This window comes from Onychomys torridus, chromosome 1 (genome assembly GCF_903995425.1).
Source record: "Onychomys torridus chromosome 1, mOncTor1.1, whole genome shotgun sequence".
In the NCBI taxonomy this organism is placed as follows: domain Eukaryota; kingdom Metazoa; phylum Chordata; class Mammalia; order Rodentia; family Cricetidae; genus Onychomys; species Onychomys torridus.
In genome coordinates, this window is record NC_050443.1 from 125,800,647 (window position 1) to 125,814,978 (window position 14,332).

Genomic DNA, 14,332 nt, shown 5'->3' on the forward strand with positions numbered 1-14,332 from the left:
GGCAGATGTGAAGGCAGATGTTTAAATATCTTGCACAAGCAGGATGTCTCATGAGAGGCCAGCCTGGTCTACAGAGCAAGTTCTAGTTCACTAGGGGCTACACAGAGAAACCCTGTCTCAAAAAACCAAACAAACAAACAAACACCCCCCCCCCAAAAAAAGAAAACAATGAAAATGAAAAGAAAAAAGTCTCATGAACGAGGGCAGATGTCTTCTCGCTCAGCATTGTGTCCTGTCCTCTCTACTGTCTTCTGTCCCTTGACTGGCACATCACAAGCCCTGTTACTGTGTACACTCTTTTCTGCTTCCTTTCACAGATGCCAGACCTGCTGGGCCAGCTGGCCTACTTGTCTGCTACATGGGAAATACATGAGTTTCCTTTCCCTGCTCTGCCCAGGGACTCTCAGGCCCAATGACCTCGAGCACAGGCAACCTGCTGGGTGCCTAAAATGACTATTCCCTGGCTCTGCCCAGAAACTTCTGGGAATGATTTGGCCCCAAGACACTGCCACAGGCATGAGGAACTTGTCGGAGGTCCTTAGTGAGGTCCCTGCAGCGCCAGAGAACTAGACAGCATCCCAGTTCCACCTCTTTCCAGCACAAGGCGAGAGTCCCCTAAGTTTCTTAGCATCTCTGAGTATCTGTTTTTTCATCAGTAAAGTGGCAGTCTGTCTTTGGATAGAGAAAACAGACACATGGCAAAGGGCAGAGGTTTGACGGGGCCATGGGCCACCTTGCTTGGATTTACTTAGAGATGTGGTACTGGAGACCAAGGCCAGATCCTGCCGTATGCTGGGCCAGTCCTCCCCCACCGAACTACACACACTCCATCACATTTATCGTTTTGTTTTGCTTTCGTTTTTTTTTTTTTTTGTTCTGGCAAGGAGACAGGTTTCATATACGGTGGCCTCACTAGCTAAAGGTGACCTAGGACTGAGCCTCCCACCTCTCTGCCTGAGTGTTCAGACTACAGGTGTGTGATTCCACACCCAGATTATATTTTTACTTGCTTTGTTTTTATTACATTTTATCTATTTGTTTGTGTGTACATCTGTGTGGAGGGCCTGGGCTGGCCTAGCACACAAGGAGGTCAACTTGCAGGAATGGGTTCTCTCCTTCCACGGTGAGTCAGCCTGGCTGGCAGGCGCCTTAACCTGCTGAGTCACCTCACTGGTGCTACATTTTGATCTGTTATATATTTATTTATTTAGGGTGTGTGTGTCGTGTGTAGGTCAAAGGATAACTTGTGGGAGTGAGTTCTCTCCTTCCACCATGTGGGTCCCAAGAATCAAAAAGCTTCTCAGTCTTGGTGGCAAATGCCTTTATTTACTAAGCTATTTTTTTCCAGGGCTGGGGGGTATTTGAGACAGGTTTTCTCTGTGAAACAGCCCTGGCTCTCTTGGAACTCACTATGTAGACCAGGTTGGCCTCGAACTCACAGAGATCCGCCTGCCTCTGTCTCCCGAGTGCTGGGATTAAAGGCATGCGCCACCACCGCCTGTCACTAAGCTATTTCTTGGGTTGCTTTTTTGAGACAGGGTCTCAATTAACACAGACTGGCATTGTATCCGAGGATGGCTTTGAACGAACTGCCCAGCACACAGTCTGAGCACAAGACACCAGTCTGCAGTCCTTCTGTGTACAGCAAGTAGAAGAGGTTTTTATTGTTCTGAGCTCTGCCCTTGGGGGTCACACACAGAAGTGATTCTTCTGGCCACACAGGCCTGTGTTTGCACTGGGTCAAATGCCGAGCTCATGGACTCACTCTGTGGAGTTCAAGCCTGATGGTGGAAATGCCTGTGGCTATACAGGAAGGGTTTCCCAGACCAGTGGGAGAAGGCAGGCCAGCTCTGCACTTCGGATAGGGCGTGGCTCCGAGAAGACAACAGCCTGAAAGGGGACTGGAGTTAGAGAACAGACAAACTCCAGCCTGACTGGGGATAGGGGAAGCTGGAAGCAGGCCATGCAGATCGCCACACGGCCAGTCACAGAGGCTTCTGTTAGAGCAGCATGGAAAAGTCAGTTGTGTGGAGGAGACCCACAGAGCTTTCCTAGTGAGAACTTACTCAGGGTCTGAGAATCTGAGCTTGCTTTACCCAGCAGGGCTGCATAAGGGGATGACTTGACCACAGGTGTGGTTACCAGGTGTTTGGAGGGGTCTGCACTTGGCTGTGTGGTGTGCTTTGATATAGCAAGAGGGAGGTCTTTTGTCCCACTCCTTGGCATTGTTATAAAAAGCCCTTTTGAATAAATGCCTAGGACCATTGGGTTTTGAGCCAGGTCCTCCTGAAGCTATCCTGTGTTTCTGTCTTTCTTCTCTCTGCTATCTTCCTATCTAAAAGTTTCTTATCCCTCTCTCCTCCTCATAGGAACCCTTTTAAAAGGTGGGAACTGGCCTCCCTCAGATGGCACCAGAAGTAGGGACTTGGGTGCAGAGGAAGTAAGTGGAGGAGGAGGCAACACGGAAGCAGCCAGACATGTCCAGTTTTGTGTTAAGGTTACGGCAGTGGTGTTTGATTCCTCGGGAGCAAAATCTGTATATAGAAAAGTTAGGCTGCAGCTAATATCTCTGTCTAATTTCTCCCCCCCTTTCTATTATAAAATTAGGTAAAAGTATAGGGATATATATATGGATATTGTGTAGACTGAGAGTAGAATTTCCCTAGTACCGGACCTGAAAACAGCATCCAGGAACAAGCAGCCTCTGTGGACTTAGCAGTCTGAGAAAGAAAAGCCGAAATGGGGCAGGGAAATAGTAAGCAGATGTTTGAATATTCACTTGTGGAGAGTTTGAAAACTAGGGCAGTTAAGGTAGAATTCAACAAGTACAGAGGTTCTTGGAGTTTGTAGAGGAGTTGTGTTCTTGGTTTCCCAACTATGGGACTCTGGACACAGACTCCTGGGGGAGAATCAGAGTTGAAATGCAAAAATAGTATGAGGAACATGTGATGGAAACGATTCCTACGGAAGCTTTTGACCTGTGGGCATTAATCTGGGACAGCTTAGATCTAGGTTCTGAGCAGCAGGAGGATACAGGCAGATCAGCACCCTCAGCTCTGCCAGAGCTGCTGCTAGATGAGAACACTTTTACAACATTGTTCAATCAGGGTCACTTCCCTCTTGGCCGGAGTCTTGGGATGAGACAAGCGAGGAACTGAAGGGCTTGAAAAGCTTAATCATTTCTCTTTCTCAACAACTGGAGGCTCTTCAGGTCTCTCCTTCTCAGAAGGGGACTCACCTTCCTTCTGTAGGCAGAATTAGACTCACCTGGGGACGGGGTCATCTATCATAGCAAGACCCACATAGCAAAGGCACACATACTTGTCCTGGTGCAAAGACCTCCAGGAGCCAGGGCTGCTAGAGAGCTGTGGCTCGTAGCAGAGGGTGGAACCTGGGGCGAGAGGCAGGTGAGAGCGCTCGGGCCTCGGGACTGGGATTGTAAAAGTCTGAACAGAGCTGGCAGCTAAAGCCATGCAGTTTCCGTTTGCTGGCTGTAAGAAAGTCTCTTTTGAAAGAACTCTTCCCCAGCCAGCTAGCAGCTTTGGCCCCGGAGCAGTTTTCCCTTAGGGGAAAGCTAACTGAAAGTACCTCTGTGGCTGAGAGTGAAGCCTCGGAGCCATTTACTTGAATTTAGTTGAATTGTTGCATTCAGGGGAACTGCAATGCATTTGGGTAAAGGGACCACCCACTGGCTAGCGACCTGTCACTGCTGGGAGCACTTCCACCACGGCAGTGCACTGTGACTAGTTCTGGGATAGCTGGGAGGGGCTGGCAGGGAAGGTGATGGGGAGGGGCATCAGCATCACCTCTACTGTTTATCCACAGCCAAAGGAGCCGGATAAAAAGACTCCAGAGCTGCTGATGGATTAGGCTCTGATTTCAAACTTTCAGGGGAACATTAAGACTGTTATTAGAACTGACTTTTTTTAACTTTGAACATCAGAAATGAAATAGTTTTGAGCTTACCTACAATTTTAACTGTGGTGACTCATGATTCACATACCCTCTGTCTTGTTGGGAGAAAATGTAAATAGTTCTGTTAAGAGATCTCTTTTGCATGTTTGGTAAAGTTTTTAAAGTGTAAATAGTCCTATAGAGAATGTAAGTTTGTAAGAATCATAAATATATACGGGCAGCAGTGGCACATGCCTTTAATCCCAGCACTCAAGAGGCAGAGCCAGGCGGATCTCTGTGACTTCAAGGCCAGCCTAGTCTAGAGATCGAGATCCAGGACAGGCACCAAAACTACAGAGAGAAACCCTGTCTTGAAAAACCAAAAACAGGGGCTGGAGAGATGGCTCAGAGGTTAAGCACACTGGCTGTTCTTCCAGAGGTCCTGAGTTCAATTCCCAGCAACCATATGGTGGCTCTCAACTACCTGTAATGGTATCTGGGTGCCCTCTTCTGGGCTGCAGGCATACATGGAGGTGGAATACTTTATACGTAATAAATAAACCTTTAAAAAAAACCCAAAAATATATATATAAGTAAATAATAATATATATGTAAATATAGTTATATTCATTCTAGTTCTAAATATATAGTAATATTTATAGTAGAATTATGTTAATCTGTTGATATTAATGAACCATGTTTTGGTGAAGTGAAGGGAGTCTTTAAGTTTGATGCAGTTCCATCAGGAGTTAATTTATTTGATACAGTTGCATCAAGAGTTTATTGATTTTAAAAAGTGCTTGGCACAGCTAAGGCTGTTACAGACATCTTAGACCCCAAAAGTACATTCCATCTTGGTCACCCCTCTACTCCTTTACTGGGGGGTGTGGCAGCCATAGGGATTGTTGTGGTTGTTCCAACTACAGGTAAGCTCTTAGTAGGGACCTGAGTCAGAGTTGAGGTAAGCTCTGTACTTACCCCCGCCAGAGGCTGGTAGCCAGGGACAGGTAAAGTCCTTCTTGCTAGCTGCCAACCGAAGACGGAGTACACTTCTGGAAAGTGTATCTCAAGAATGGGTAAGGCTGATTAGAGAAGGACAACCTAAGGCAGGCACAGTCTGAGGGGTGTGAGGGGCTCTTTAAGAAGGGGGAGTTGTAGAGACTCATAGAAGTTTCCTACTGAGAACTTACCTAGGGTCCAAAAATTTGAGCTTGCTTTACTCAGCAGAGGTGCATAAGGAGATGACTTGACCACTGGTGTGGTTACCAGGTGTTTGGAAGGGTCTGCACTTGGCTATGTGGTGTGCTTTGATACAGGAAGGGGGAAGGTCTTTTGTCACACCCTTTGGCATTGTTATAAAACGCCCTTTTGGGGGTTGGGGATTTAGCCTAGCAAGCGCAAGGCCCTGGGTTTGGGCCTCAGCTCTGGCAAAAAAAAAAAAAAAAAAAAAAAAAAAAAAGCCCTTTTGAATAAATGCCTAGGACCATTGGGTTTTGACCCAGGTCCTCCTGAAGGTATCCTGTGTCTCTTTCTCCTCTTCACCGTCTTTCTATCTAATTTTCTTATCTGTCTCTCCTCTTCATAGGAGCCCTTTTAAAAGGTGGGGGCTGGCCTCCCCCACAGCTGCCCCTGTGTCCCAGGCCCTCCCAGCTTCTGTCCTAGAAAGCTGGAGAGGTTAAAACCCTGACTTCTACACTCATCCAATTTCAGTTAGGTGAGACACCTTGGAACTGCTGTGGGCTTGGTTCTGGCCGATCCAGGGTGGGTTTCTCTGGAGGCTCTGTACTATGGAGGCTCCAGATCTTGTACTGCCAATGTTTATTTAAGCTTGTGGTTTTGTTGTTTGTTTGGGACAGAATCTTGCTATGTAGCCCAGGCTAGCCTTAGACTCTGGGGTCTCTTCTGTCTCTGCCTCCTGAGTGTTGAGATTACACCACATCCAGTTTAGTTCTTGTCTTTCCTGGAACAGCTGCATGTACTCCCCCTGTGACTTGCAACCCCAAGTAGCTCTAGAAGATCTGGCAGGACCCCTGACCAGGAAATTCTAACAATGCTAGCAGACATTCTCCTCATCCTCCAGAAAGCTGCTGACCTCTAGTTCCTGATTATGTCAGACTCCAGGCAATTTATTTCATTACCCACTCGCTGTCTATTCAAATATCCATTCACAGCCCCCTCCCACCCCCCAGATCAGGGACTGGCCAGGGGAGACAAGACAGATGATTGTCATAAAACAAACTATCCTAAGCATGGTGGATTATGTCAACAATCTTTTTTTTGTTTGTTTTTCTGAGACAGGGTTTCTCTGTGTAACAGCACTGGCTGTCCTGGAACTCACTCTGTAGACCAGGCTGTCCTCAGACTCAGAGATCAGCCTGCCTCTGCCTCCCAAGTGCTGGCATTAAAGGCACCACCATGGCCTGGCTGACAATCCTCTGTGGTTTGTTTTTGACGTTGTTATTTTCCGAGACAGGGTTTCTCTGTGTAGTTTTGGTGCCTGTCCAGGATCTCGCTCTGTAGACCAGGCTGGCCTCGAACTCACAGAGATCCGCCTGGCTCTGCCTCCTGAGTGCTAGGATTAAAGGTGTGTGTTACCACTGTCCGGTCAATCCTTTGTTTTTAAAACTGATTTCTTCCCTTTTGATTGGGCTGGAGAAAAGGCTCTTCAGTTAGGAGCTCATACTGCTTTTCTAAAGGACCAGAGTTCAGGTCCCAGCATCCACATCAGATGGCTCACAACCAGCTGTGACTCCAGCTCCATGCGATCTGACCACTCTGAACTCTAACATCTGCACACACATATACACATACATTAAAAAAAATAAAACTTTAAAATGTCACTTCTTTGTGTGTGTGTGCCAGCCACAACAAATGTGGGAGTTTAGTGAATCACTTTGGGGAGTGAGCTCTTTCCACTTTATTGAGACAGGGTCTCTTGCTATTTCTGCCATGGTAACTATTCTGGCTAGCTGACCCACAAGCTTAAAGAAGATTTCCCTGGCTCTGCCTCCCTTCTCGCTGGGGTGGGCTGAGATGGGATTACAGATATGTACCACTGCACCCTTCTCCCTAGGACCTATGACTTCCCTGCTACATTTTTTTTTAAGACTATATTTATAGTAAGAGGTTACCCCATACCAGTAATGCTACCATTATACAACTGGGTACATCCTGCCTGGCTGACTGGTCTTGGACTTCACAGCATTCACAGCCTGATAAGATCAGTGATGCCTTTATTCCCCCAAGCAACTTGTGCAGTACATTCCGAGACTATGAAAGCTGGCCAGCAAAAGAAACCTCCAGGTCAGTTGCAGCTTGATTTCCCCATATCACACAACCAAGGTGCTCAGTATCTTCAGCAATACAGTCTTCTATAATTCTGGTGGGCAACTTCTGTGGTGGTTAGTTTTTTGTCAAGAATTATCTGGAAAGAGGGAACCTCAATTGAGTAAATGACTCCAAAGCCAATGAGATGGTTCATCAGGTGAAGGAGCTCACTGCTAAGTCTGAAGACCTGAGTAAAATCCTGAGACCAGGTGATAGGACAAGATAGTTAACATCTTTTTTCTTGGGAGCTGAGGATCGAACCCAGGGCCTTGTGCTTGCTAGGCAAGGGCTCTACCACTGAGCTAAATCCCCAACCCAATAGTCAACTTCTTATCAGTTGTCTGCTGTTCTCTGTAACACACACACACACACACACACACACACGGTAATGTGGGAAAAAATGTCTTCATCAATTGGCCTGTGGAGCATTTTCCCTCTTGCTTTTTGTTTTGAGACTGAGTCTCACCATATAACTATGGCTGGCCTGGACTGTAGATCAGGCTGACCTCAAACCCAAAGATATCCACCTTACTTGGCCTCCCAAGTGCTGGATCAAAGATGCTCTCAGCCAGAGGCATTTTCTGGAGTGATGACTGATGTGAGAGGACACAGCCCACAATGGGCAGCACCACCTTTGGGTATGTGGCTCCAGAATGTGTGAGAAATGTAGCTGAACCTAAGCCTGGCGGGGTCTAGTTGACAGCACTCCTCATGGCCACTGCTTCAGGTTCTCGTCCTGACTTCTTCTCATTATGGACTGTGATGAGGATATGTGAGCCAAATAAACCCTTTTGCTTTTGGTTATACTGTTTAATCACAATAAAAATTAAATGTGGCAGGCTTTTTTGGACTGCCAGCCCCCAAATCATGACACAGAGACTTATCATTAATATGAAAGCTCGGCCTTGGCTTAGGCTTGTTTCTAACTAGCCCTTATAACTTAAATTAACCTATTCCTGTTAATCTATGTGCTGTCACGTGGTGTTTACTTCTCCTCTTGCATGTCCTGTTTCCTCCACATCTGGCTGGCAACTCTGCCTTTCTCTTCCCCAAGACCTCTCTGTCTCCCAGAAGTGTCCAGCCTAAACTCTTCCTGCCCAGCTATTGGCCATTCAGCTCTTTATTAAACCAGCCACAGTGACACACCTCACAAGGCTACAGAGAGAAACTGTCTTGAAAAGAGCAGCTAAGAGAGGTCTCATGTAGCTAGCTGAGCATGGCCCTGAAGGTTTGATTCTCCAGCCTCTGCCACCCTAGTGAAGGGGCTATTACTGTGCACCACCACACCTGGTTTATGAAGCAGGGCTTGAATTCAGGGCTGCATATACGCTTGACAAGTGTTCTCATGAGCTACATCCACCACTAGCCTTGGTTTTGTTATTTGAGTTAGGATCCCAGGTAGCCCAGGCTTGCCCTGAACTCCTAGTCTTCCTGTCTCTTCCTACCCAGAGCTGTGATTAAAGGCATACATAGCTTTTTATGTACAAGCTGCAGATCTGAACTCATATTGAATGCTTGTATGACAAATACTTTCCTTACAGAGCCACCCCCCAATATATATATATTTTTGAATAGCAAAAGGGTTTAATTTAAAGTTGATCGATTTTTATTTATTTATTTTTATTTTTATTATTATTTTTTGGGTGTGGGGAGGAGGAGAGGGCAGTAGAAACAGGGCCTCACACTGCAGCTCAGGCTGGCCAGGAGTTCACTATGTAGCCCAGGCTGAACTTGAACTCAGAGATCATTCTGCCTCTGCCTTCCTAGTGCAGGAATTACAGTCAGAGCTGTTCCAATCTGATGCCAATTTGATGCTAGGCTACATATTAGTTATAGATCAGCCTTGGCTATAAAATAAGCACCTAGGCCAGGTGGTGGTGGTGCACACCTTTAATTCCAGCACTCAGAGGCAGAGGCAGAGGCAGAGGCAGAGGCAGAGGCAGAGGCAGAGGCAGGCAGATCTCTGAGAGGTCAATGCCAGTCTGGTCTACAGAGTAAATTCCAGGATAGCCAAGGCTGCAAATAGAAAGCCTGTCTCAAAAAAAGACCAAGGGGGGGAAAAACGTCTCTTTTGATACTGATAAGTTGTCTTTTGTCTCTTTTTTCCTGATCAATCCTGGGTAGGATTTGTTGATTATATTAATATTCTCAAAGGATTCATTTATTTCCTTAATTTTTCTTTTTCTCTTTCTTTCTTTCTTTCTTTCTTTCTTTCTTTCTTTCTTTCTTTCTTTCTTTCCCTCCCTCCCTCTCTCTCTCTCTCTCTCTCTCTCTCTCTCTCTCTGTGTGTGTGTCTCTCTCTCTCCCTCTCTCTTTCCTCCCTCCCTCCCTCCTTCCTTCCCTTTTGAGACAAGGCCTCACTGGCTGTCTGTGAAATCACTTTGTAGGCCAGGCTGGCCTTGAACTCACAGAGATCTGTCTGCCTCAGCCACCCAAGTGCTGGGAGTTATAAATGTATTAAGTCATTTTCTGTGCAGAATATGGCTCATCTCGGTAAATGTCCCACATGCACTTAAGGAAAACAGAATGTACACCTTGTACTCTGGCCTGTGTTATAGCTGAAGAAAAAAACTGAGTTAAGGAGATTCTGCAAGTCAAGGGCAGACTGAGCTACAGAGAAGGTTCCAGGCTGGGCTACAGAGTGAAAACTTGTTCCAACCAACCAACCAAAAGATGAAGGCACTTAAAGAGATCATAAAGTCCACTGTTGGGTGGAGCGGAGTATAAATGTCAATTGTGCCTCCCGGGATGATCACGTTCCTAGGACCTAATAAAGCTTTACTGATTTTTCTATTTGTTTTATCCGTCATTGGCAAAGGACTATGGAAATATTTAACTATTATAGACAGTTATGTTTTACCTGGAAGTTCAGTCACATTTTGCTTTTGTGGAGTTTGAAGTTCTGTTTTTCTTTTTTCTTTTTCTTTCTTTCTTTCTTTCTTTCTTTCTTTTTTTTTTCCAGAGCTGAGGATCGAACCCAGGGCCTTGCTCTTGCTAGGCAAGTGCTCTACCACTGAGCTAAATCTCCAACCCCAAGTTCTGTTTTTCAGTGAATATTTAGGATTGTTGTGTGTGTGATTACCTGACATTCTTACCTTTTTGTTTTTGTTTTTGTTTTTCCAGACAGGATTTCTCTATGTAGCCCTGGCTGTCCTGGAACTTGCTCTGTAGACCAGACTGGTCTCGAACTCATGGAGATCTACCTGCCTCTGACACCTAGCACATTTTTGCCTTTAAAAAATATATTTATTTTTTGCCAGGCATGGTGGCACATGCTTTTAATCTCAATACCTGGGAAGCAGAGGCAGGCCAATCTGAGTCTGAGGCCAGCTTGGTTTACAGATCGAGTTCCACAACAGCCAGAGCTACATAGTGAGACCCTGTCTTGAAAACACACACACACACACACACACACACACACACACACACACTCATTTTACCTGTGTGGATGTTTTGCTTGTGTGCGAGTACATGTGTGCCTGTGTGTGTGGGTGTATACTACATACATGCATGATGCCCTCAGGGGCTAGAAAAAGAGCATTGGATCTCCTAGACCTGTAGTTATGGGTGGTCGTGAGCCATGCTGTGGTGTTACAGTCTGAATTCTGGTCTCCTGCAGAGGCAGTGAGCACTCATAACCACTGAGCCACCTGACATGTTTTTACCACTGGTATTATTCTTAAAACTTTTTAACAATTATTTATTTATTATGTACACAGAAGAGGTTGCCAGGTCTAATTACAGATGATTGTGTGCCACCATGTGGGTGCTAGGAATTGAACTTAAGACTTCTTGAGGAGCAGTCGGTGCTCTTAACCTCTGAGCCATCTCTCCAGCCCGCTGGTATTATTCTTTACTCAGAAATCTATTTGTTCCTATTTAAAACAAAACAAACCAAAAACCAAAAACCAAAAACCACTATGGTTCCCGTTTTGAGCTCAGGGTCTGTGTAAGCTAGTGTGAAGTCCATAGACAATTTCGGCACTTCAGCTCCTGGGATGCAGCTTTTGGGGGCTACCACCCACGCTGGGTGGCTTTTCAGTGATGGAGCTGCCTGGGCTCCAGTCATACCCAACCTGTGCTCCTGTAATTAACCTCAATAAACTCTGGTTCAAACTGGACTGGGCAGGAATCGTTTCTTTGTCCTGTTGTTGCCCCGTCTGGGGTGAGCAGGCATCCCGTGCATCACCCCAGCAGAGGGAGAAAAACAAACGACGTACAGGACCAAGGACTGTTCCACTGGGCCCAGCAGGCGACAATGGCCTGTGTTAGGGCAGTGGAGGAGAAGATGGCAAAGAAAATGTGGCCCTACAGATGCTGAGGCAGTAGGATCAAAGGCCTTCCTCTCTTGTCTAATGAGTGCAAAATCTCCTAACTGCCCCTACTCTTGCCTGCCACTCCACCATGCTCTGTTCCAACACAGGCTCTGGAGAGATCCCTTTAAACCTAAGTCAAGCCGGGCAGTGGTGGCACACGCCTTTAGTCCCAGCACTTGGGAGGCAGAGGCAGGTGGATCTCGTGAGTTCAAGGCCAGCCTGGTCTACAGAGTGAGTTCCAGGACAGCCAGGACTGTTACACAGGGAAATCCTGTCTCAGAATCCCGCCCTCCCCCCCCCAAAAAAAATGTCAAAGTGTCTTACCCTTGACACCCTCCAGTGGGTCCTCATGCTACCCAAAATAAAGGCCCATGATGTCCACCGAGATCTGACCCAGGACCAGACCCTCATCTGTTATCCACTCTTCACTAGCTCCTCTCTAGCCACACCTGCCGCCTTCAACTAATCAGAATCTATGTACCTGCAGCTGGAGCTCTATCCAGACATCCTCTGTGTTTGTGTGTCTTTCCTCAAGTCTTACCTCCTCAATGAAGCTTAGCCTATCTTCCTCACTCATTACCACACCCCTTACCCTGACACCCCCTTTTCATTGTTCTTTAGTTTTACTTGTGCGGTATAAGTGCACATGTCCATGTGAGCACACGGAGGCCAGGGAAGACATCAGGTGTCTTACTCTATCACTCTCCAGCTCATTCTCTTGAGACCTGTCTTGAACCTGGCGCAAGGCTGGCACCCAAGAAGCCCCAGAGATCCTCTGTCTGTCTTCCCACAGAACAAGGATTATAGGCTTGTGACTACATCCTGCTTTTTACGTCGGTTCTAAGGATCTGAACCCAGGTCCTCATGCTTGCATGGCATGCCCATTTACTTGCTGAATCTTCTTCCCAGCTCTCTGGTAGCCTTTCTTTCCTTCTTTTGTTTTTGTTTTTTTTGTAACACGGTTTCTCTGTGTAGCTCAGGCTGTCCTGGATCTCGCTCTGTAGACCAGACTGGTCTTGAACTCAAGAGATCCACCTGCTGCTGCCTCCTGAGTGCTGCCACTGCCCGGGCAGTAGCATTTCTTACCTCCCAGTGTTTAGGTAATTCACAATGTTATGTTGCCCAGGCAGGCCTTGAAGATTTGATTGTCCTGCTTCAGCTTCTAAGGGGAGTTAGAATTACAGGCTGTGCTGTGTTGCCTGGCACTGTTTTTAAATGCTCATACACATGGGAAGAGCACCCCCTAGCTGATAAACTCGAGTAGCAAATGGTTAAAAAGGGTGTAGAGGTCAGAGAAGTCAGTTCTCTCCCTCCACTATACGGGTCCCTGGGGACTGGACTCCAGACATTAGGCATCAATTGTCTTAACCCTCAAGCCATCCTATGGCCCTCATTTGTTTCTGAGATAGGATCTCACTCTATAGCCCCAGCCTGGCCTCCAATTTAGTCATCTTCCTGCCTCAGCCTCCCAACGTCTGGGATTACAGGCACTGGCCACTATGCTCTGCTCACTAAACTATTTCCAAAATTGAATTCGAACCAGCCAGGGCTACACAGAGAACTCTGTCTCAAAAAACAAAAACAAAACAAAAAAAGAGAAAGAAAGAAAAGAAAAAAAAAATAGAAGAATGGGAAGGCGGAGTCTCTAGGACTGGACGCAGCTAGTAGAAGGTCATAGAAAGCTTACTGGGGAAGGGAAGGCATAGAGCGCTAATTTGGGACTAGCCACAAACTGAACCAGTAAGTCAGAGGTTCTCAACCTGTGGGCCGAGACCTTTATGAGGCATCACATATTAAATATTACAATTCATAACAGCAAAATTATAGTTATGAAATAGCATTGAAATTATTTTATGGTTGGGGTCACCACAACATGAGGAACTGTATTAAAGGGTCGTAACATTAGGAAGGCTGAGAACCACCGTGGTAAGGTAAGCGGATGGTAGGAAAGACCGAGACCAAGAGCTCTGGGACTCAGGGGCAGACAGATCCTGAAGACTCCCAGGGTGTTAGGCCTCTGAATCTGCAGTGAGTCCGCCTTAAAAACGGGAGGAGCACCCCCTAGCTGATAAACGTAGATAACGAACGGTTTTATGGACCGGCAAAGGAAAAATTCAGGGCCCAAGGTAGACGCCTTAGGTCTCCATTCTGTTTGCGACTGTAGTGACTGCCTGGGCCCGACCAGACTAAATCAGCGGACGGCTACCACCCAGGAATGAACACGCACGCTGACTGAGCGCTTGGGGTACTGAATCAACCTCTCGGCACAGAAGTCTCCACCCAAACCTCGAAAGAACTGGAGCTCTGCTTCGTGTCAGCCCGGCCACACCAGACAGCTGCTCCATTTGTGGGCGCGGTAAGCGTTCCCCGAGGCAGGATAGGGATCCCCTGCCTCCGGACTGCGCTTTCTCGGTTGGCGGCTCTGCAGTAGGACGGCTCTGCCTACTGACCCTAGCAACCATTCACATGCTGTTCTCTTCCTATAGGCCAGAATTTTTCTTCCTTTTTCTCATTGGTCCGCGTAATTTTATCGTAACCAATCAGCGGTAGCCACGGGACCTAACTCACTCCTACCCAACCTGCGTTGGGGGAGGTGACCTAGGAAGATACATCTGTTTTCTGCATCCAGTCTTCCCAGGAAGTACTTTACTTCTTACCGTGTCGTACCTGTCCCTTGAATGAGGCGCTGGCACATTTTATTTCTTTTATGTCTGAAGTGAAGCCAGGCTCCTGCTCGCTCCTCTCCCCCCTCCAAATGGCACGGCCCGCAGAATGCCCCATCTTCCAGGCACTTT